General features: G+C 49.4%; 1 long non-coding RNA gene across 1 annotated transcript in view; it reads right to left on the bottom strand.

Annotated features, from left to right (window-relative positions):
* Positions 1-22,800, bottom strand: part of LOC141569387 (uncharacterized) — a 320,431-nt gene extending 297,631 nt beyond the window's left edge. The window contains exon 1 of the long non-coding RNA XR_012493003.1: positions 22,145-22,800. This is a non-coding gene — a long non-coding RNA (uncharacterized LOC141569387). The remainder of the gene's footprint in view (positions 1-22,144) is intronic.
* Positions 22,801-23,777: the final 977 nt, after the last annotated feature.

Below are 23,777 nucleotides of genomic sequence, written 5' to 3'. Positions count from 1 at the left end.
ACTCTCTAGAGAATGATGATTCACAGGCCTTTCAAACTATTTCTCCAGGCCCCTATTGCTCATTTTCCTTCGTGTCTCTGGCTTTTCTTTTTTCTCCTTGCATGCATCTGAAACTTTTCACACTCCATAGCTTTTTCTCAGCTCATACCCCAAAAGGAACATTAAGCTTTGTAACCAAGATTTACATGTATAAGCATCCACTTTTCTAACAAGCAATGGATGTGTCTTGAATACAAGTAAACATTTTATGTATTGGGCACTTACATCGTGTGCCGAGTTCTATTCAAAAGTGTCAAGGACCTGGGCTCTGGCCTCCAAGAGAGAACAACTGAATGAGGACATAAGTAAGATGTGGATATAAAGAGCACAAATCATTGGAAAGTACAAAGAATCATGAAGACTATGATTAATATTTCCATTAGTTTCACTGTGACATCTCTGCTCCCAAATGTGCCTCATCCTGAATGGACCCGGTAACATTTTAGCTGACATGTCAGTCCTCTTTGCAAATCTGCTGTTATCCCCGCCCATCTTGCCTACCCTGCAAAATTCAGCTTTCTCAAACGCCTCGTCACTATCACGTCAGCCCTTCTGCTCAAGAACCTCTGTTGTTTCTAGATCAAACCCCCTTTCCTTATGGGACACACTCAAGGCCATCCTTCACTGACTGGCTTCCTGGGTGCCCATGAGCGAGACCTGGTACCGAGCCCTCTGCAAAGCACAAAGCAGGAGACCAGGTCGCACAGCTGGGCTACAGGGGTGCCAGGGCTCAGTGTCTGCTCACCCTTGCGTGTACAATACATGGTTTCCGGGCTCTTGTGAATCCTGTTGGAACAACTGCATGTCCCAGGGAGGCTGAGTACAGATTACCCTCCGTGCATTGAATCCAGCGTCCCCACAGATTTACACTGTTCCCCAGAGCTGCTTTTTCTCTTATGTACTTTCACTTGGAAGAACTTGTAACACTCTTGTTTTCATCTTCTTCCCATCACCCAGACCCATTATCACTAATCATCTAACCATCCCGAACACACCAAGAGGAGGGCCACAACTGAATGGCCTTCAACGGATCCCAGAAAAAAAATGTGAGTCATGAGCTGCTGTGAACCATTTATCTGCTGGAGTTTGCACAGCGAGTTGGCTGGCAGCTTGTTCCTGTCCTGACTCATTGGAGGAATTTCAAGGCTGCTGACTGGCAAACAGGGGAACCAGGCCGGCCCCTGACGAGGACACAGTTCCCCGGTGAGAAGAAGCTGCTGTCTGGATCTTGTTTGAATAAACCTGCTGTGAAAGACACTTGGAAACCCCTGGGAAATATGAATATAGACTGAGTATTTGCTGATGTGGGGAAATCATTACTAACGTGGTTAGATTAAAAGAGCATTGTAATTATAGGAGAATATCATCTCTAAGATACATACGAAGTAAGGGATGAAATGAAATAAAATAAATTTAGGGATGACATAAAATAATCTGTAATTTCCTTCAAATTCTTCAGGAAAAAAAAACTAAGAGATTAAGCAAATATGACTAAATATTAACAGTTGTTAAATTTAAATGATAGACATATAGGTATTAATTTACTATTTTCTTTCTACTTTTCTGTAGGTTCAAACATTTCTTTTTTTTTTTTTTCCAAACATTTCTTATACTAAAGTTTTTAGGAAAAGTTATATAATATTTCTGTGTTAGGCTCTTCATAGACCCTTTCTCTTATCTTACTCAATACAATAGTAACACGTGAAATATTAACCTATTTTACAGAAGATTATGAGGCTTAAAGACATCCATTCAATCATTCAACAAACATTAAACAGACACAATTCCTGCCCTTAAAAGTCTTATTTATAATCTAGCAGGAACAAACAGCTAAATAAGTCATAACAACAACTACAGTGACAGTGACCTGGTGTGACAAACACTGTGACGAGCAATTCACACGGCTTCACTGACGTAATCTTCACAACTACCCTCTGAGGTTAGTAGTATTATCGTCCCCATTTTATAGATGAGAAGGCGGAGGCCCAGAGAAGTAAATAAAGTTCATTGCCAAAGGCCACACAGAGAGTACAAACAAGTGTCATGGGTGCTACGACAGACACACACGCAGAACTCAACAGGGCACAAAGGAAGAAGTGGTCCTTCTTCCTGAAAAGGACGCCATCGGGGGAGGCAATACAGAGAGACTAAGTAACAGTCGTGTCACCCCCAGGGACAGAAGGGGAGCCTGAGCCGTGTACACCTAACTCAGGGTGTCTAACTTCACATCACTCACCCTGGGGTCAGGTAACGTGCTCTGGGAGGCCGTCTGGCTGTTGGAGTGTGTTCTGCAGCGTCCCTGGCCACTACCCACTAGACGCCAGTGACAGCCTCTTGCTGTGACATGCAGAAATGCTTCAGACATCGCCAAATAGTCCCGGGGGGACAAAATAGCCCCCCACGGAGAAACACTGATCTGTGTTACATCGAAAACTCCCAGCAGTCAATCCATAAACTACACTTTTTATCTGTAGCTAAATATAAATGGGACCCCCCAAAGAACATCTTATCAGAAAACCCTCCAAAAGGACCCGTGACTTTTCTAACAGAAAACAGGCATTTTGGATATTAGCCCCTTATCGGAAGCACTGTCTGCAAAAACCTTCTCCCATTCAGTTGGTTGCCTCTTTATTTTGTCGATGGTTTCTTTTGCTGTGCAGAAGCTAAACATAGGTGCTAAACTTATGGACCTTGGGTTCAAAGAGCATTTTATGAATTTGACTCCAAAGGCAATGGAAGTAAAAGCTAAAATAAACGAATGGGACTATACGAAACTTTCCCTGGATCTTGGAAGAGTTTGCGGAAAACCCCTGATTAAACTGAGAATGCCTTTGGAAGGGGAAGGTTTAAGCTTCTATTACTTTGCGTTTTAGAGAGCATTGTGATGGATAATTATGGATGGAAGGTTCTGGAACATCAGCCCCCAGATTATGGGAAGGGAAAGGCTGGACAAGAGGACAGCAGAGAGAGAGGCTGCCAAAGCAGAGCTTTGTCACCTTTAAACATCACGTATTTGCACAATCTTGCTTGGGAGGCCCAAGCAACAACAGCCTCTCTTCCCGGCACCCCCTGCGGGTGTCCGAGACGAGTGCGTGAGCTCTGGTTAGCTCCACATAGAGGAAGGCTGCTAGATTCAGGTCAAGGGCAAGAAGAGGACCTTGGAGGCCCTGTGGCATCCCGGCTGGCAGCCTGGCCACTTCCCGGTCGCTAGAGATGACAGGCAGCAGCAGACTGGGCCACACACTGGTTCTCATACCTGCTCCTGGGAGCTCAGGACCTGGGGGGGCCCCCGCAGAGAACCTGCAGGGCGCAGGGTCAAGTTTTGAAAGGAGCCAGGAAAGCGGGTGTAGAGAAAGAAATGAAGGATGGAGGAGGGCAGATTAAGCAACTGGAAAATTACTGCAGTATCATGGCTTTTGTTGCTTCAAAGCCAGGATGAGTCATCAGTTGGTTGTCTAGGCAACGGCTATTTTCCTCCCGCCGCTGATCAATTGCATCTGCAGAAATGTCCCATGAAACTGTGAGCTGTGAAGCTAATAGACCCGAGTCACAGCAAGCCCTGCCAAACAAGGCTTACATTTCAAGCGTTCTGAGCCAGACCTACGAATGTATGCCTAAGCATCCACCTACGCACCCCACCGCTGGCTGCAATCCAACACGTCCCCAAAATTTAGCTCCAGTTTTTCCTAAATATTTGTCTTAACTCAAAGCCTCTCTGCAAGAGCCTGGCCCCAAATAACAGGACTCAGTCTTAAAACTGGGATCACGTGGTTGTTGCTCGTAATGTTCCCAAACTTGAAATTATCTCCATGCCGTTTAGAAACCTAATTCCCGCAAAGCCAGCAAGCTGGTGCCACAATTAGGAACTCAGCCGTCTCTGCCCCCAGGGGCCCTCCAGCCTTCACCCAGGCTGTGTGGGTCCAGGTCTGTGGAAAGAGGGAAGGAAGCAGGCAGTCATCCTGCACCAGACGAGTTGCTCACTACCGTGTTTCCCCGAAAATAAGACCTCACCGGACCATCAGCTCTAGTGCGTCTTTTGGAGCCAAAATTAGTATAAGACCCGGCATTAGAGCTGATGGTCTGGCGAGGTCTTATTTTCGGGGAAACAGGGAAGAAGCAACCTCCTTCCTACCCCACAGCTCCTACCAAACCTTCTCCAGTTTCTCAAGTCCTCGAGCAGCCCTGACCAGCTGGGCTGCCTGGACCATAAGACTCAGAAGCTGCTACTGTGCTCAGACTTGACTTCAGCTTCAGAGCAAACTGACGAGCCCTGCAAAGGAAGCTGGTCATCCAGGCACGGCACCCCTTCCCCTTGTCTGAAACTCCTGAGAACAAAAACTCTTCCAAAATGTGTCCTAGATTGAGGGAGAGAGGGACAAATGGCTGCGTGTGTTTTAAATGTCAGCATCCCGGCTTTCATGTGGGAATTTGACAAGGAAACCGGAAATGCTACAAGTGGTGGTAGGAATGAGTGAAGGTTTAAGGTTTAAAATGTCTATAAATGTGAGCTCTCCAGGTCGTCTGGGGTGCTCATGATTCTGGGAGGACAGCCATGTAAATATCTGCATTTGACCGCAAGTTCCCTGAAGCCACAAGTCTCAACCCAAAGGTTGCTCATCTTGAAAAATGGCAGTAGGAAGTATCTGCCGTTATCTCGGTTATCGCGACCTTGAAGTAACCTTGCAATGGTACTATCTATCTACTAATCTGTAACTCAGACTTTTGGCACCCAGTTAGGGGTTACTTCTTCCAAGAGCTTTTACAACGAGTACACGGACTCATGAAATGGTAATGTACCACGGCCGTGACGTGTCAGGCACGGGCGCTCATGTCAGTAGACACCTTAGATACAGCACAGTATTTTACACAGATCAAAGAAGACCCACCCCAGGGGACCTCAGAACTCTTCATGTCTCCTCAATGCAGCTCGAAAGCCACTATCTAATCCAATGTCCCACTTTTCAAAATGAGCAAAGTGAGGCCCAAAGAAGGAACGTGATACCCAAGGTCATACCACGAGTGGTAAAAGCAGGATCTCCTCATTTCCAGGGTCTTCCCCCGTGGCATTCTGGGGCTGCCTGTGTTACCTTCCCTTGTACACTGGCTGACCACTGGGAGACCATCAAGGCATTCTGACCCTGTGTCTAGGACACGTGTGTCACCAGGCCCCTGAAGAACAGGCCAGGTTCCTTTTCCCTCTCTGTCCTGTCTACTATCTGATGGGAAACTTAGCATTTAGGATTAAATTCTCCAGATGAGCTGGGGGGCGGGGGGGGGGCCCCACGTGACTCAGCACTCCAGTCCACCTCCTGCCCACCCCCAGCTGCTGCCTTAGCCGGGGCTCTTGGCACCCTTCCCCAGGGAAATCATAAACAATTAATATTTCCTACGTGCTTCTTATGGCCAGGCCATACACACGTAAGTTTTTGCATGTCATTTCTCATCCAAACCTTACAGTAACCCTACAAGTTAGAAATGACTTTTTCCCATTTTACAGATAAGGGAAACTGAGGACTCTCAGAGAAACTAGCCTGACCAGATGCCCTGTGTCCTACGCCCACCCTGTGCCCTCCTCCCCGGCTGCCCTCTCACCAGGTCTGCTCCTGCCCACCAATAACCAGTGTCTCTGCCGTGAGCCCCTCTCTCCTCCAGCCCATCTGCCATCCTCCCACAGGATGCCTTTCTAAAATGTGCATCTGACCATGTCACTCATATATGGAAAGTCCTTCAAAGACTCCCCATTAAGTCCAAATAAAGTCCCAGCTCCCAAAACGGGCCATGTAGACTTTGCCAGCGTTACTCCAACCCACCTTCCGGTTCGTCCCCGCTCCCTCCCACATGTCCCAGCTCCTTGAAGCCACACACTTTTCACCTGTCCATCTGCGTTCACACCTCCATCTTCCACAAACACTGTCCTTCTCTGGGGAGTGTGGTTCCCCAGTGCTCTGCCTGGCAGCCAGCCGTCCACACGTAAAGACCCAGCCACAGGTCACTTGCCGCGATACCCTCCTGAATTCCTTCAGACGCTTCCCTCAGCCCCTCCCTATCGGGTCTCCCAGCCCTTCCCTCTCTTTTCACTAACCTGCTCCTGCTCTTTCATCGGGTTGTGTGTCATTGCTTTGGGGGGGGCAGTTATGAGGGGGCAGCCGCCCTGCACAGGCTGGAGGCTCTCCCAAGGCAGGGACCATGGCTTTTCACTTTTAGTCCCAGTACCTTCCCCAGGGTAGTTTACTGGACATTTATTGTACAGAGAGATGGAAGAATCATTTACTTATGCATTCAGTTAGTTTGTAGTTAGTTAGTTAAACATGAAACTCTCCTAAGTCCCATGGGCACTGCTGGGGCTGTCGGGAGGCAGAGAATGAATAAAAGTCAGAACTGCTAGGGGAGTCCAGCTTTGATCTAATGCTTATATAACCAAGGGCTTTTATTGCTTTTTTTCTTGACTCTCTTCCCAGAAAACAAATTGAATTGCAGAGCCTGCAAAATACCACCTAATTCCATCCTATTTAATCTGGACATAACTACCATCCATTTAACTGCCACACTGCTTACCAAAGAAATCAATTGTCAGGCTCAAATCACAGCTTGTGCAAATAACCAAAGTTAGTAGCTTACAACTCCACTGGGTTCTAAATCCATCATGATGTCAGTTCGTTAAGTTCTACAAATTCAATTAACTTTCCTAATTAATCATGGATTAATTAACCAAACTGCGCGGACAGGAAAGTATTGAGGTGTAAGGCAGTTATTTTTCTAGAAGCAAGAGCTCATGACATTGGGCTGTGTCATTTCACTAGATCCAAACTGAAATCTTTGCTCTCTGCCTTGCTGAATCGTCTTGCCATTTGATAATAAGCTTCTCGGCTCTCTTTTTTTCTGCATAGATAGACCTTATTTCACCGAGACGATGATGACACTGAAACACCATCTGGGCCAGGACGGTGTCTCTGTGATCCCTACACCATCAACCAGCACGTGTTCTCCTGCACACAGAAGGGACTCCAGAATTAGAGGCGGAAGAGAACCTGGAGATCAGCTCATCGGGAAACCTCATCACACTGAGGCAGGAGAAGAGACCCAGGGGACCGCAGTGACAGGCCTGGGGCCAGGAGGCAGGGCGGGGCCAGCGCTCAGGTTTCCTGCACACAGTTCATGGTGAGAGACACACAACAGCACCATGTATGTATGGCCATAGATACATGCGATCTGTACGCATCATGGGTCCAAATGCTGAGAAGCTGAGAGACAGAAAATCGAATTCAGGGCTCTCAGCAGCCCAAGTCTGAGGGAGCAGACCCCCCAGAGAAAAGCAGTGCAGAGAGGTGCTCCTGAATTCTGCCCTGCCCATGCTTTCCCGCAGTTGCTGATGTGCAAGCAGCAGGCAGAAACCATCGGAGAAGAGGCTGAGATACAAGGCAAAGACCGTATCTGTGACAGGGCTATGGAGACAAAACAAGGAATTGAGGACCCACCGAGAAGATTCTCTGGGAGCACTCAAGACTTTAGTTTCCTGCTGCAACAGGTTACCACAAATGCCATGACTTCAAACGGCACAAATGTGTGATCGTGTAGTTCTCTAGGCGGGAAGCCTGACCCGGGTCTCGCTGGGCTCAGACAAGGTGTCCGCAGGGCTGCATTCCTGCTGGAGGCTCCAGGGCAGAAGCTGGGTCCCTGCTTCCTTCCGGCTCCTAGGACCTGCTCCTGTTCCTTCTCTGCGGCCCTTTCTTCCACCTTCAGCACCAGCAAGAGCAGTCAAGCCCTTGTCACCCAACGTCACTCTGACCTCCTCGTCTGCCTCCCTCTTCCATTTTTAAGGACCCTTGCGATGACATCAGGAGCACCCAGCACACGCTCCCTGTTTTAAGGTCAGCTGATCAGCAACTTTAATGCCATCTGCAGCCTTCACGCCCCTTTGCCATGTACCCTAACCTCCTCATGGGTTCTGGGTGCGGACCTCTTGGCGGGGGCGGGAGGGCTAATTCCTCCAACACACGCTTGAAAGGTTACCTCCCAGAAGCAAAGGTGAGTAAGAAGTAAACAGCCTTCACAAAACCAAGACACTGCCCTGAACCATCTCAGTCCCAAACACTGGGATTAAGGCCATGTGCCCCGGTGTCACAGCCTGCAGAGCAAAAATAAATTCTGTCTGGAGAAGTGGACATCATCCAGGGCTTCTGTAACTTCTCATAGAAAATGTCAGCGTTCAAGACCACCAGACATAGCAATATACAAGAGCCAATGACCTCTTGGTCTCTTTCTGCTTCCCCCACTAGATTGAGAGCCTCCCCCCCCCCGCCCCCCGGGAACAGGGACTGTGTCCAGTGGGTTCCACCCACTCCTCGCCGCAGGCTGTGCATTCTCAGTAGCAGACTCTCGTTCCCACCATGGCTGCCCCTCAGTGGGAAAATCAGCTGGCACCGAGCAGAGGTTTCAGAGCCGACATGAAACTCTCCGAAATCCTACAGCACCTGCGAGAAGGTTACATCTCCTCCAGGGCCAGCTTCCAAGCCAATCTAAACGCCGACAATTATCACAACAAGAAGGAAAAAAGACAACCGAGTGGCTGGTGCTGCCCGCAGCTCCTAAGCCCAGGTCGGGTTCCCTCCTGGGGAGAGCAGAAGGCATACCCACAGCTGAATGCACACCTGGCTTCCGGGGGCGACAGATGCTCAGGTTTCAAGCCCCTCCACCTCTTATTCATTTTGAATGTTTTAATGTTTCTCTGAGACCTCACCCTTCTAAGATCCCTCCCAGGAAAACTGCTGAGAAATGAGAGAAGTGGGAGGTGAGAGCCAGGGCTGCTGACGTGAAGGTGATGCCCCCAGACTAAGCCAAGAGCTCAGTGAGGTTAATTAATGGGTCAAGATCACACAGCCAGAAAGTGGCAGAGCCAGTGGTCAGTGTGACGCCAATACGTGGTGTTTGGCCACCGTGAAACCCTGCCTCCCCCTCATCGGCTAATTCTTGTGACTGTCATTGAGTCCTCAGCCCCTCGGAGCCGGGAAGACAAAGACTATGTTTGCTGAGGGGGGTAGCTGAGCATTTTCAGGCTATGAGTAGGCACGGAGCCCCTTCTCTACCACACTGGCGCTAATGGTGCCCCCACACCCTCCAGCCCAGAGCAGGACTCATGGGTGATGGATCACGTGATTCAGTAAGATTTTTCACGTGAAACAGGTGGGAGGGAGGGAGAACTGTTAGAGGGCGGGTTGGCAGTTTCCTTTTTGCAGAACACAAAGGTTTTCGTGTGAAAAGAACGAGGTCTTGGTCCCCTTACGGCCTGCAGAATATTCCAACGTGATCCACTCCCTGAGCTGTCGTCACCGCCAGGTTGCATGAGTACCGGAGAGCATCGCCCTGTGATTAAGGTGCACTTTGGGGACAGTGAGATCCATTTTTAGCTCCAGAGTCCAGAAATCAGCCTGTGTGCCGGAGGCTTAGTTGCCAAGGCAACAGCAGCCACGTCTGACGTCACTGAGGGAGGACATCTCTGCAGGAAAGCAGGGCCCGGCTTTCAGATCAGGGCGATCAGCACTTGGTGGCCTTTGTCAGATTTGATTAATTCCCTGAGCGTCTCCAGAACTGAAGAGTGATCCTCCCTCCCTCCTTACCCACCTCAGCAAACACAGGAAAAGAAGGAGCTGCCTTTATTAAAGGTCCTTTGTCTCCCTAGTCACCTTCTAGCCAAATCATCAGAAAATAGTACAAAGAATCAGGGAGTGGGGTTGTGACTTGTTCCCAGGGAAATTTATCTGTGCCTTTTTTTTTTAAGGAGGACGCAGCTCACAGTGGCCCATGTGGAGATCAAACCAGCAACCGTGGTGTTATTAGCACCAGGTTCTAATAACTGAGGTAACGGGCCACCCCAATTTATCTGTGACTTTGCTTTGATATTGGGGAAAGGGGAACTGCACAGCAGCGAAGGAGACCCAGGCCCAGAGCAGCCAATGAGAGGCAGGCGAGGAGATGAACATTTGGGGACAGGCTACAGGGAAGACAAAGGTAAGTGACATTCTAAAACCAACGCTTCGTAGATGAACAGAGAGGGTGCGGTCCGTCTTACAGCGGGTTCTCCCAGAGAAGTCAAGCAAGCTCTGATGGAAAGAATCCCATACAGTGGCCCACGTAAGGAAACACCAATACTTCTTGCAAAATGTATCACTGAGTAGGTGTCATCATCCATATGTGACAGGAATTTTCCTGATTTAGGATATTGACACGACCGATTTTGGAAGGCACTTTGGGTCTCCCCATTACATGTTTAAATCTTCAAAGCCTTGGATGCGGCAAGTCCACTTCTAGGAACTTATCCAACAAAAATATTCCCACTCTCAGAAATTTACCGAGAAATCTATACAGACATTCACAGTTGATAGGTCGTGCATTTTTGAGTTGTCATTCCTGAGAAATTTTTGTCACTTGTTTCCTGGTATGAGAAATGGTATGCATGTGTGAGGTGGCTGGTTAGGATTCAAGATGTCATCTGACCTCATAAAGGAGCCAAGACCTGGCCTTTTATCATTTGTGTCTAAGCCGATCTCCAGCCTTGAGTCCCTTCAGGGCAGGCCCCCACCCCGACCCCCACCCCGTTTTAGCCACTGTTCACTTTCAGACCTGTCGCAAAGCCCAGTACATAACGCCTGCCCAAGTGCTGTCTCTTAAATGAATTCATGATGGAATGGGGCTTGGATTAAATCCAGGCTCTTGCCCTCATTAGCACCGTGTTCTAGACGCAGAGTCCGTGGAGATGGTCACCTCCTCGCAGCTGTGTCCTGACTCCCCACTCCGTGTAGCTGCTGGTTGAGGAAGGGAAATGAAGGGGTTCAGGAGAAGGAAAGAGGAGAGCATGGCTGACCACGTAAGTTCTCAGTATGAACCAAGCTGGCACCTGCAGCTTGTCCATACCTTGAACTTCCTGAAAGGATATGCAGCCCTTTTCTGGGGGAAGTGTGCCTGGCTTTCATGAGCTTCTCAAACAATTCAGGTCCATGACAGTCCTAAAAATACATGACTAAGAATCGCTGAAGGTAATTTGCTCAGAAAAGAATATGTTCAGACAACTTCCTCCAAGAAGTCATAAATACAACACCGTAGGCCAAGGTCATAAACACATCTACCCGTGACGACAAAAGCTATCCACTGATGTTCCAACTTTCCTTTCGCAACCCCTTAATACTTCAAAGCATGACAATTTAAAAAGGGGTTTATTACAATACCAACCCCACTCAGAAACTTATCTTAACATTGTTGTATGTCCTCATGAAGTGTGAAAAAGTATTTCTGACTTTAAAAAAACTAAGAGGGGGGAAAAACATCCTCAGAAATGAACAAACTGAATCTCTAAAACATCACCTATAAAGCAAAACAGAACACAGGACATTTCTCAACACCATTCACTTTGACACTGAAATTATCAATCAGACATTTCCAGGCAGGCCGTCAAAAGAGTTGATTTGCTATGACAGCATTTCATTAAACTTAGCTCGGAATCATTTCGGAAGTAAGATGACGGCCGTTCATCTGTTTCCTGAAGCCTCAGAATACTGGCTTCTCCCCATCTACACAACCACTGTTATTTTACCTGAAGAACAATACAATTCAGCCTCCTTTACTTGCTTTTAGAAGGCTCTGTTCTGCTGCTTGCCACCTTGCTTACCTTCCAAGGTGTCTTCCAAGGTGTTCTTGATATTTTGTAATGAACCGAAGTTAGATTTAATGGAAGAAATTTGCCACAAGATGTAGTAAACTAACTACTGCACTCCCAACCCATCACTACTCTCTCCTTTATGTAACATGGCTTTTCCTGAGGCGGGACGTCCTGCCTCCCTCCACCTTATCCCTCCACCATCCCACCAGCTCCCATGCCTACAGGTTTACAAAGAGCTGTGTTTGCGGCCACCTGACCCTGTGCACGGGGAGAGGGTGGGATCACCAACACCACTTATAAGCATTTCCCTACTGGCTTCATCATGCTAAGTGCTACAAAGACCAAAGAGATGCACAGCTTGGTCTCCGGATACCCACCAGTCAAGCAGAGAAAAACCTGTACCTGCACCAAAGCGCATCTGAGCATCTGGGGTAGCAGACAGAGAACCGAGCTGGGGGACGGGAGACCTAGCTGAGACCTCGCAGTTTAGTTTTACACTAGCTAGGTAAGTGGTGAAGTAGAGACATGAAGAACCAATAAACGCACACATACAGCATTTGCACTTTTTCATACAGTAAGGCTGTTTTGCAGATCAAGCACCGCTGTGTAAACTGGAGGACACCTAGGCCAGTAGGACAAGTAGTGAATCAAAGACTGGCGCTCTGGATCACTCAGTTCCGAGTTCCTGCGTCCCTGTCTCCTCTACCGTTCCAGGGAACTTCATCTCCCCGGCACCTTTCCAGCTGACAGAGGCGAGAAAGGCCATAACCACCAAAGACAACGCAGAGCCCACCCAAAGGGGTTGAAAACTTATGTCCAGACAAATACCTGTTCGTGCATGTTCATTATCACAGCTTTATCTGCAATTGCCAAAACCTGGAAGCAACCAACGTCCTTCAATGAGTGAGTGGATAATGAATAATCCAGACAACGGAATATTATGCAGGGCTAAAAGAAGTAAGCTATCAAGCCATGGAAAGACATGGAAGAAACTTAAATGCATAGTATGAGAAAAAAAGACAATATGAAAAGGCTACATACTATTTCATTCCAATTAATGTGATTGTCACGAGAAGCCTAGTAACAATCTCACCACACAAAGGTATTACGATATTATTGACTAAATTCCCTGTACTGCACGTTACATCCTCATGACTTATTTATTTTCTAACTGAAAGTTTATGCCTCTTATTCCCCTTCACCTTTTTCACCCAGCCCTCGGCCCCCTCCCCTCTGGCAACTATCAGTCTGTTCTCTGTGTTTATGAGTCTCTTTCTGTTTTGTTTGTTCGTGTGTTTTTTTAGATTCCACATATAGGCGAAATCATGTGATATTTGTCTTTCTGCCTGACTTATTTCACTTAGCGTAATACCCTCTATGTCCATCTATGTTGTCTCAATGGCACAATTTTGTTCTTTTCTTATGGCTGAGTAATAGTCCATCATATGTGTGTGTGTGTGTGTGTGTGTGTGTGTGTGTGTGTCTATATCACATCTTCTTTTTGTTTTGGTTTTTTGAAGATTTTATTGGGGAAGGGGAACTGGACTTTATTGGGGAACAGTGTGTACTTTCCAGGCCTTTTTCCCAAGTCAAGTTGTTGTCCTTTCAGTCTTAGTTGTGGAGGGTGCAGCTCAACTCCAGGTCCAGTTGCCGTTGCTAGTTGCAGGGGGCAGAGCCCACCATCCCTTGCGGGAGTCGAGGAGTTGAACCGGCAACCTTGTGGTTGAGAGCCCACTGGCCCATGTGGGAATTGAACCAGCAGCCTTCGGAGTTAGGAGCATGGAGCTCTAACCGCCTGAGCCACTGGGCCGGCCTACATCACGTCTTCTTTATCCATTTGTCTATCAGTGGACACCTAAGTTCGTTCCATATGTTGGCTACTGTACATACTGCTGCAGTGAACACAGGGGCACCATTAGGTTTGTTTGATTACCTCCATTTCATATATCAGGAAGCTGAGCTCTTGACACTTTTATCAAATTCTCTGGGACCCAATCGCTAGTCTGTGAGGCCCCTGAAGCTGGACTACCTTTCACTTTTCTGCCCCCAACCTCCCGCTTGCACTCAGCAAACCATTGTTCGATGGCACTGGGCTAACAGGCCAGAAGAGCGCTCCATGCAGCCAACTCCTGATAACGTCCAGCAACGATCCCGCTGTTCTCAGATCCCTCGCTCGTTCACGTTCACACAATAAAAACGGACCTGAATACCACCTGCTCTATCAGTGGCCACATGACACCACCAGAGTTTTGCAAACTAGGAATGGTCAGAAATCTCGCTCTCACCACATCTCCCACAGAACAGAGCCAAAAGCAATCATCTGGGGTTAAGGGGTGCACGCACAAGCAGTGAGGACCCCTGCCAGCCAGGTCTCTTCCTGGGGAGGTAAGCTTTCAGCCTGGGCACTTAGGAAAATACTGCACACACAGTATCTGCTCCTTCTGGCTGCCCTGGAGGCCTTGACAGCTGTCAGCTCTGTTCCGACATATCCTGAAGATAATGAGCCAATAACTGTCTTCAAGGTCTTGCCAAGGCCTCAGATCCCTGGTGCTACCATCTGCTGGGGGGAAGATGCCCAGAGAGTCTGATTCCGAGGCAGCGGCCTTACAAAAGGATTTAAGCCCAGGGCTTATGCCAGACACACAGGCACCACAAGTCAGGCCTGACCTGTCACGGCAGGGTTTAGAATTCAGAGCCAATGGACCAAGCGCCCCCAAGGAGAAAAGCAAAGGTTTTCTAAAGACAGTGGGACCTGCTGTTCCTCTTAGGAACCCATTTTAAAAGGATAATAAAAATTATCATTAAAAGAACATATTTTCAACGCTTGTTCCCTCCAGCAGGCTGCAATTCCTGTCACTGTCCGGGAACAGCTCTGAGCTCTGCCGAGCAGCTCCCACTCCCGCCTTTATTTGGTGTTTCCTTCTGCCTGGAAGTTCTTCCCCCAGCTCTTGGCTTAACTGGCCATCACCCTGCTAAACCCCGCCCACAATGGGGTCCGGGGTGCCTCCCTGTCCCCCTCGGGCTCCCTGCTTTTCACCTCCCTCAGGGCACTTCCTAAGCTATAGTCTAACTGCTTGTTTTCCACTGGCCAAAAAATCCCAGTGTCTTCTTAGCATGTCACACAGTGCTTACTCCCTGGTATGTGCTCAATAAATATTTGATGAAAGAGCAAATGTCCAAGCTGTGTGACAAATTAGTCATCAGCCATATTTCCAACTCCCCAATTATGTCAGATATAATCCCTGTTTGGACTCAGCTCAGACGGACAGAGGGCGGGAAGGGGCACAAAGCCGAGCCTGGTTCCCCAGGAGTGGCCACAAAGAACGGACCTTCAAAACTGCAATGTCCCAAAGAGCACGGGGCCCTGACACACTGCGGGAAGGACCCCTGCAGCCTGGGTGGGATCAGAGACCACAGACTCACTGGACGGCCTTCTTGCCCCCTGGGCTCCACTTTCCTCACCTATAAGACGAGGGGCTCCCCGTCTCCAAGAACCAACTCACGTCTCAGCTCCTCCATGCAGCTGCCCAGCCCCCCACCCCACGGGGGCCTTGACCTTCCTTGGATTGCCCACGTGTCGTCTGTACACATGGCATCATGCCAGCTCACCTATGGCCTCAGACCTTGCCTCCGTTGATCCCTACATATTAGTATGTTCTCCTCATTAGGAATGTGGGCTTCTCAAGGAAGAGACCCCATGCTCTCTTTTTTTCACACTCCCCTCTCAGCCTGCCTCAGACGCTGCTAGCCAAAGAATACTGTTTAGTGACCACTGACTAAGGAACTCGCTGACTGAATCCCACCCCTTCTGAGTGTTCACGGGGCCGGCGCTCCCTCCCTCCTTCCCGTCCCTCTTCTCCGGCACACGCTTTCCACCGTGTACAATCATCAGTGTCATGAGCGCACACCCCACCATCCACTGGGCCCCCCACAGCCCTCGTTGCATTTCCCAAGGGGTTCTCCACACCCCTCCGCAGTGGAGAACCCCCATCCCAGCACCCCGTTCCCTGACGCCTCTGCGTCTACACCCCTTCCCAGACTGCCACCTGACTTCCACAGACAGAGTGGTATAGGGAAGCGTCCCCAACAGACAAGAGTGGCAGGAGCCAGGCAAAGTGGCGGGCAAGGGCCACGACAGGAGAACGGGCAGAAAGACAGACCCCAAACATCAAAGCGAATGGTTGGTCGAGAGAACAGGCCCCAGGTATGAACCCGTCTCTACCTCTCGGGGTGTCATTTCAAGCTTGGTGTTTTCCTAGTGTCAGGATAAGGTCAAGTGTGGGAAGAAACACTGAGAGCCACACTTCCTTTCCCCCAAACCTTAGATGGTGACAGATAGAGATGTCTTTGAGCCAAAATCAGTCTAATGACCTCGAGCAGTGCCCCGCAGGTGGCCCCCCCTGCGACGGGATCGTGCTGTTACTGTGGAAGTTGGTTTTTGTGAACTTAAATGGCATTTCCCCGTAAAATTATTTTTATAAGAGGTGGCTAGGTTGCAAAACCACCTGCAAAAACGTATTTCCACCCAAACTGCAGCAGAAATAGTGCACATCTGCAAAAATAAAAAAATCAGTTGGGGGCGTGGGGGCGATGAGTGTGATATAAGGAATGAATACAAGAATATGATTTTAAATAATGAGTAAAATTAGCTTTGCGAGCTCCTTGAGGGCACGAACGTTCCTTCTTTAATTATTTTCCTGCCTCCCAGGTCTTAGCTCACCGCCCATCACTAAATGCTTTCGCTCACTGTATTCCAGAGCTTGAGAAGGAAGCAGGTGCCATTATAGGTGGAGGTGGGGGGACCTGAAAATGAGTGGATTCTCTGAAACGACTTCCAGCACTTTCGATCTGGCCGCCCCCATTGTCTAAATAACATCACCTCCGATCTAGAACGTTCCTCTCCTTCACACAGATACATAGTGGAACTAGTCATGCACTTATTAAGGATAATAAGAATGCTTTTTGTTGTCTTTTGTCCACAAATGGACTAAATAAATTAAAAGAGAAAACAAAGGAGACCAAAAAAAAGCAGGAGGAGGAGAAAGAGAGATAGAGGGAGCTTTTCCTAAGGTATCTGGCAAAAGTGGGAAAAGAAAAGGAATATTATGAAGCTGGGAGAAGAAAGACAGCAAAAGAAGAGGAGGGAGTAGGAGAGAAAGGGAGGGGAGAAGAGAGAAAAATCACGACGAGGCGGGAAAAGGAGCAGGCCCCACACGGCCTGCTGTCCTTCCTGGTGAGGAGAGGAAGGCGTGGCCAGGCGGCTTTAGCGGACGCTGGGCCGCCAGCTCCCGGGCTGCACCTGAGGACGCTGAGCCGCCAGTTCCCGGGCTGCACCTGAGGATGCTGGGCCGCCAGCTCTCGGCTGCACCTGAGGACACTGAGCCGCCAGCTCCCGGGCTGCACCTGAGGACACTGAGCCGCCAGCTCCCGGGCTGCACCTGAGGACACTGAGCCGCCAGCTCCCGGGCTGCACCTGACCAGGGCAGCTTACACATGCCCGTGTGGCTGGACCCGAGGCCTGGTTTACATTGTGTCACTTTCAGGAGCTTCTTTATTTGAAAAGTAAAAATTTTGTTTAATGAACTTAGAGAAGACCAAGTTCAAGCCTAAGGGTCTTCTCTTGGCATTTTGCGAAGGTGAAGGTGAGCCATCCGTCCTCCCTTGCTTTTCCACCTGCACGATGGAAGGAGAGAGCAGACTCTGAGGCTGGGCCAGGCTTACCCTTCCAAGCTCCTACCCGCCCTTGCTCCGTGGCCTTGGGGAAGTTACTTAATGTTCACCGGCCTCACTTGTCCCATTTCTAATATGGAAAAGGTAACACCTTGCTCAAGGATGGGAGGATGATAAGAAATACGACACGTAAAAGGTCAGACACAGTCCCTGGTGTTTGGCGCACCCTCAAACATGGGAGCCATCATTTTGTTAATATTATAGGACTGCTGTGAACATTACAAGACCACTAAGGTTACAGTGAGGGACTAAATGACCTCAAATCAGCCTTCCACTGTGGCCCACAAAGGGACACACTGCACGTCACCAACCAGGACCGCACATCCACAGCACAACGCAGGGCGGCAGGGCTGTCCTCCCAGCTTCTGGGGCTCCTGGGGAACATACGCATTCAGCAAGGGGGGCCAGGGGACACTTGCGCGCTGTCCAAAGGTCCAGCAAGCACCCCCCTTCCTATTTGGGAGAATTTCCGATTCCGTGAGTCTCCCTAGGAGTGAGCACCCCCATCCACACTACAGAAGCCAGGGACCGCATCACCCAGCATTATGCCCGTGAAGCACCTGTGCTCCTGCCTCAGGCCCCAGCAGCCCACCTGGTCCCCACCTGGTCCCCACCTGCCTGTCAAACCTGCCTCTCCAGCTCCCCAGTGAGCAGCAAGCCGGAGTCTGTTTCTGTTATTTACCCCGAAAGGAGTCCTGGCTGGCACAGTCACTGGTTTCCATAGTTACTCAGGGTACTTCTTGCCCAGTCATGACCTTTGTCACTTCATCAGGTCACTTCCCACCTCAGAAGCTGCAGAGCACCTTGAATACCCACCACCCCACCCTAAGTAGAGAGGCGCTGTCCCCAGCCCCAAACCCAGGGCCACCAGCCCTACCCCCCCCCCCAACACCTTGGCTCAATGCCTGAGCCGTTGCCCCCCAGACAGCCTTTCTGTTCTTGATGAGCTCTGGTTACAACAAAATAACATCTGGCTGCTTGAAATTTGTAACTATTAACTCATCAACTTTTTAAAGAGCACCTACTTTGCCATAGAATTGAAACAAAACAGAGTTCCTGCTTTTAGGGTTGTATCTTCATGTGGTGATAATAAAAAACAAGAACAGAAAACAGTAACTGGGAACAGAGGCAGCCACGCTTCTGGGCTCTTTGTAGAAAGGCATCCATTGAAGGCTCACTGCCACCCCGAGAAGTGGGTACAGTTATTAGCCCCCGTTTTACAGATGAGGAGATGGAGGTCAGAGAAGTCAATGGGTTGCATGCTTAGAAAGAAACAGGACCAGGATTCGAACCAGGACAGTCAGACTCTACAGCCCAGCATCACACACCAAGCCATCCTGCTTCTAGAAACTGCCCGGAAACACATAAATATCATGGTGCCATTGCTAATATGCAGCATGAAGAAAAACTCGATGCGGAGAAGAGTGGGTTTAAAGAATGAGTTCTGGCCTTTGATGCCACCCAGATCTAGTCAGTCCCGCTTTTATATGAAATCTCTTTCAAGCCTCAAAATGATCTCTCACGTCCCCCTTACTCTCCTTTCCTCTTCCTTAAAACACCCCTTTGTTGTGTTTTGCTTGCTGGAGGCCTGCTCTGACCACACTGCTGACTCACTGTCAGCCTTACAGATGGCAAGTCTGCAGTGCGCCTGGTCCCAGGTGGGCTGGCCCGGGGTCCTCAGGCAAACGTCCTCACACGGAAACCAGGCCCTGCACATCTCTGAGTTCTCACGATCCCTTTATCCCCAGGAACAGTTCTTGTTCCATATTTCAACAACTGCTTTTCTTAAATCGATGAAGTTTTCACTTCATCATGGTAGGCTCAGCCGATTATTTCAGGCCACTAAAATTATTTTCAAATCCCGGTCTTATCATCATCGTTACTAGGTTCCTCTGAGCGTTGTCTCACCCGCTGGATTCTAAAATGTTTCTTTCTTCAATCAAGTCATGGCTACAATTCTTCAACAGGACAAAGGACAGAGTCCTCTTCCTCAACCAGACACCGTCCCACAGGCTGAGGAAGGGTACTGTTTGTTCCAACAGGTCTCCGTACGTCTGACAACAAGTGTCCAAATATTATACATACTCTTCTCCACTGAGAGAGCCCAGAACACACTTTCCTAAATTGCCAGGCAGAAAGGGTAATATACCATTTTCCTGAGCTTGCAAATTAATTGCTCTGTTTTTAAAAAAGCCGAATGACGCTCACTTCCTATATTTTCTTCCTGTAGGAAATAATTCATTTCAAAATATTCAGAATCTCTAAGAAGTGAGATTTTGAATGTGATCTGTGTCAATAGCTTGCTTCTCTGCCTGCAGCTCTCTGTGATGTCTCACGTTTTCTGCAAAAGCTCTAAAGTCAAGCCTAAATATTTCTTCAGCAAAGCCTGTCACTGCCTCACCTGCGTGGAGAGGGCCTCACTCTTTATACTTCTCTAGTCTCCCTTCTGGAGAAAAGGAAACTGGCGTCAGTCTGATGCCAGTTTTGGAAACACACTGGGGAAAAATGAGCATAAATAAATATAATAAGAGAATCACAAGAGGAGATTCATTTTTTTAAATCTTGAATCAGCTTCTGCACAGAGTGAGGATTTCTGGATCCAAACAAGATGTCAAAAACCTTTTCTATCATGCTGAGCAGTTTCTGGAAGCCTGCCCTGCCTAAGACCTTTCCTGTCCCTACCATGCTTTCCCCTAGGGGCTGAGGATAAGATATTTCCTTGCCATTCAAAGCTCCTCTTGTAGGCAGCACCCAGAGTGGGGGTGCCACTGGGGGAAGGTCGCACAGCAGGTGCCAGACCTGACTTCTGCCCGACTTGGTGCTGGTCTATTTTGAGTCACTCTGCAACCACACCACCCTCAAACCCTCCACCACCTCACCCACCTTTCATATATATGGTCTGTCTTCAAGGAACTTGTTGGAGGTGTGAAAGCAAACGGATGATACGAATCTGAGTCCATGGCTGAACATTTCCCCTCAACTTAAGGGGGAAAAAACAAGATGCATAGTGCGGTGAAGGAAATAAAAGACAGTACAGTTACCTGATTAAGGGACCCCTGCCCTTAGCTAAACACAGCCTGAGAGCAGGTGACCCAAGGGGAGTATATCCTGCTTTCTCCCCGCCATTTCAGAGTTTTGTGGGAAATGAAATGCTGCCTTTGGGAAAAAACAATATAAAAATAAAAAAGATAATGCTTGTGGGCATATGGCAAAATTTAGTGTACTCATTTGTTGCTTGTCACAAGATAAATTGGTACAATCATTTTGGATGGTTAATGTAAAGCAAGGGTAACAAATTCACAACTTTTGGCCCAGTCATCCGTTTCCAAGGATGTTAACCCTGAAGAAACAATGAGAAGAAAAAAATATACAGGGGCAGAAAACTGTTCACTGCAGCATAAAATGACAGCTTTGCACAGTCCCACGCATATATTATGCCTTCAAAAATATCTGCTAAAAGCTAAATAAGTCCAATGGTCTCATAATGGTTTAATCATTTTTGGTACATGAACAAGATAGGATATTACACAGAAATTAAAATTATAATAGAAAGTCTATAAAAATATGGGGGAAATTGCACAGTATAAAATTAAATAAATATACTACAGTATAAAATAATATTCGGGTTGGTTGCCATTCAGCAGATATGTGTACACATAAGGAAGATAATATGCTAAATAAAAATAATTACAACAAGTGAGAGGATGGAAAACAATCTTTATGATTTTATTAAATTTTCTCTAATCCTGTTGTATTTTCTTTGCCACTTCAGGAGTGGCTTTTTACAGAAAGAAAAACATACTGCCTGTCAAGGCAAGACACTACACAGATCTTTGGGACTCAATGTAAGCAATCATCCTAAAAGCCATTTAGACGACTTGGAGAGTTAAACTGTCAAGGGAGGGGGCTGCCCCAGTGGGAGACATGGAGGTGTCACTGAGAGCTATGTAACTTCCCAAACTAGATTCCTTCTTGAAACTTAAAGCTTCTTGACTTGTCGCTCCATAAAACTGCATCCGGAGTGTCTCCTTTGACCCTGGATTCTCATACTGTTTCTGAAAATCCAAACCCTCTCTTCTAACTCCCTAACCTTCCTGAGCTAGTTCTACGTGTGCTTAGCAGGACTCTGCTTCCCTTCCAGAAGGTCACAGAAAGGAGTGGTCCCTGGTCTGACACGTCACTGAGAGGGAGCAACCTGCCAGGCAGGAGGGACTGAGAGCACATATCTCTTGGGCGAAGCTCCCGTGGCTCCCAGATGCTTCTTCCCGTGAACGGGGCTGCACGCACAGTACACACCCCTTCAGCCCGCTTTGGGGCTGGGCCCGTCATACACGGCCTGCGTGGCCTCCGGGGAGGGGGGAGCCCCTCCAACCCCACCCCCAAATCGCCCTGAGGCAGCAGCTGCAAATTGGCCAGAGCCAGACCGCACAGGGAGCTGATGCAGGACGGGACCTGAGGCTTTTCCAGAGCCTCAGGCTTTTCCTTTCTCCTCGTGTGAGGATACACCTGCGGGCCCACCAGGCCCTCCCCCGCAAGGCCGCTGAATTTCCTCTAGACCATCCCGCAGGGGAAATAAGCACCACTGGGTAGGTCAGGGATTGCAATCTGGAGATGCCATGTTCACCCCAGAGCCGGCGCCGTGGCCTGGCCTCTCCAGACCCCGGCCAGCTCCATCCAGGCCCCTGACGACACGGAAGTTTGCCGCCCACGCAGCGCGGTACTCACCCTTCCAGCAGGCCTGTGAGCTGCAGCCGGGGACCCCAAAGCCTCCAGTCTCCAGGACGAGGGAGCCCAGGCCCGCAAGTGGCTCGACGCGGCAGCCGCCACCGTGCGTCTCCACGCGGCCAGGCCACCTGACGGGCTCTGGGGCGCCCGTAGCGGAGGACACACAGGCCAGGCGCCGGCGGGCCAGACCGTCGGTCCTCTCCCGCTCTGCCGTGGGCACAGGCGCGTTGGGTCGTTCAGAGCTGAGCGTCAGGCAGCTGCCCTGTCCCGCAAGAGCCACTCCTGTGGCCCGGCAGCGCCTGTGACCCAGCTTCTCAGGCGACACCGGCCAGACCTTCGTACAGGGAACTGCGCCGCCCGCGCACGAGCCTACGCGCCGTCAGCATCCGGGGCTCCTGGGCCTCCAGGTGTGGAGCTGGCGCGACCCGCACAACCTGTGCGGTGCAGGTGCGGGTGGGGGCGGGGCCTGCCCCGTGGAGGCGCCCAGGTCCCTCACGCTGCTCACAGGCGGCAGCTGCGAATGGGCCACAGTCAGTCCCCATTTGGACTTTATATGTCACGGGACCTGGGGCTTCTCCAGCAACCAGGGCCCCAGGTGTCTGTCATGGGAGATACTCAGGCCAGCCAGCCCGGCATCCCCCTGGCGTGGCCACGGAGGTTCCTCAAGCCCTGCCTTCAGTGAGAATAGGTAGGTTAGGGGCTCGGAATGAAGCAGAGCCTTTGTGCCCCCAAGAGCCCCAAACTCTGACCAAAACGCTCATGACCCCTTGGGGAGGTTCAGAGCCTGGCTACCCTAAACCGCGCTGAACCCCCTGGCACAGTACACATCCCGTCAGCCTGCCTCGCGCAGCCGGGGCCCTCCAGGCCTCCACAGCTCGAGCCAGGCCTTCTAACTACCTGCGTAGCGCCCCTCCTGGCCCCGCCCCCCTCCACAGGTGCATGCCCTCTGGCAGGAATAAATCTGGGACACAGCACATAGACAAAACGCAAATGACCAGCAAAGCTAGCATAAATCCACTAATTTACCAGGCCGCCCTTTAGATTGTCAGCAGAGAAATTAATTTTAGTGAGGTACTGTGTGAAAATAGAATTGTAGACTTTGAATGTAGGGGATTCATTACCTGCCGACTCTCAGTCATCAATCAAGGAAAGCTTTCTGAAGCAGGAGGGATTTCAGGCAATGTATAAATATTAGCAAGATAAGCCTCAAATGCACTTGTGTGGGATACGTAATCCACGGACCTGGGACGGCAAGTGGATTTATCTCACCCCTTCACCCAGGCTCCTAAGACACAGGGCACATGGCCGTGTCCCATATCATTGAAATCACAGGGAGAACTTGAAAAGTGAAGAAATCAACACAGCCCCATAGATGGCAAATCTGTTTCTTACTCTCTGTAAACATACAGCTCTCAACTGCCCTCGAAATTCAGGGCTGCTTAGGATGATGGGGAAAGAGAAAAGGTGTCTGACAGGGCCGTCCCCCCAACCTCCCACCTTCACCCCGTGCTCTGATTCTGGCTTCCTCTCCACAGCTTCTCTCGTCTCCTTGCCATCTCCACAGCCACGTCGTAGCTTCCAAGCAGGCTGAAAAGCTCATCTTCAGCAAGAAGATTGCTTTGGCAAGTGTAAC

This window comes from Rhinolophus sinicus, linkage group LG17 (genome assembly GCF_036562045.2).
Source record: "Rhinolophus sinicus isolate RSC01 linkage group LG17, ASM3656204v1, whole genome shotgun sequence".
NCBI classification, from domain to species: domain Eukaryota; kingdom Metazoa; phylum Chordata; class Mammalia; order Chiroptera; family Rhinolophidae; genus Rhinolophus; species Rhinolophus sinicus.
Note: the sequence above shows the minus strand (reverse complement) of the source record. Positions and strands in the feature narration are given on the sequence as shown.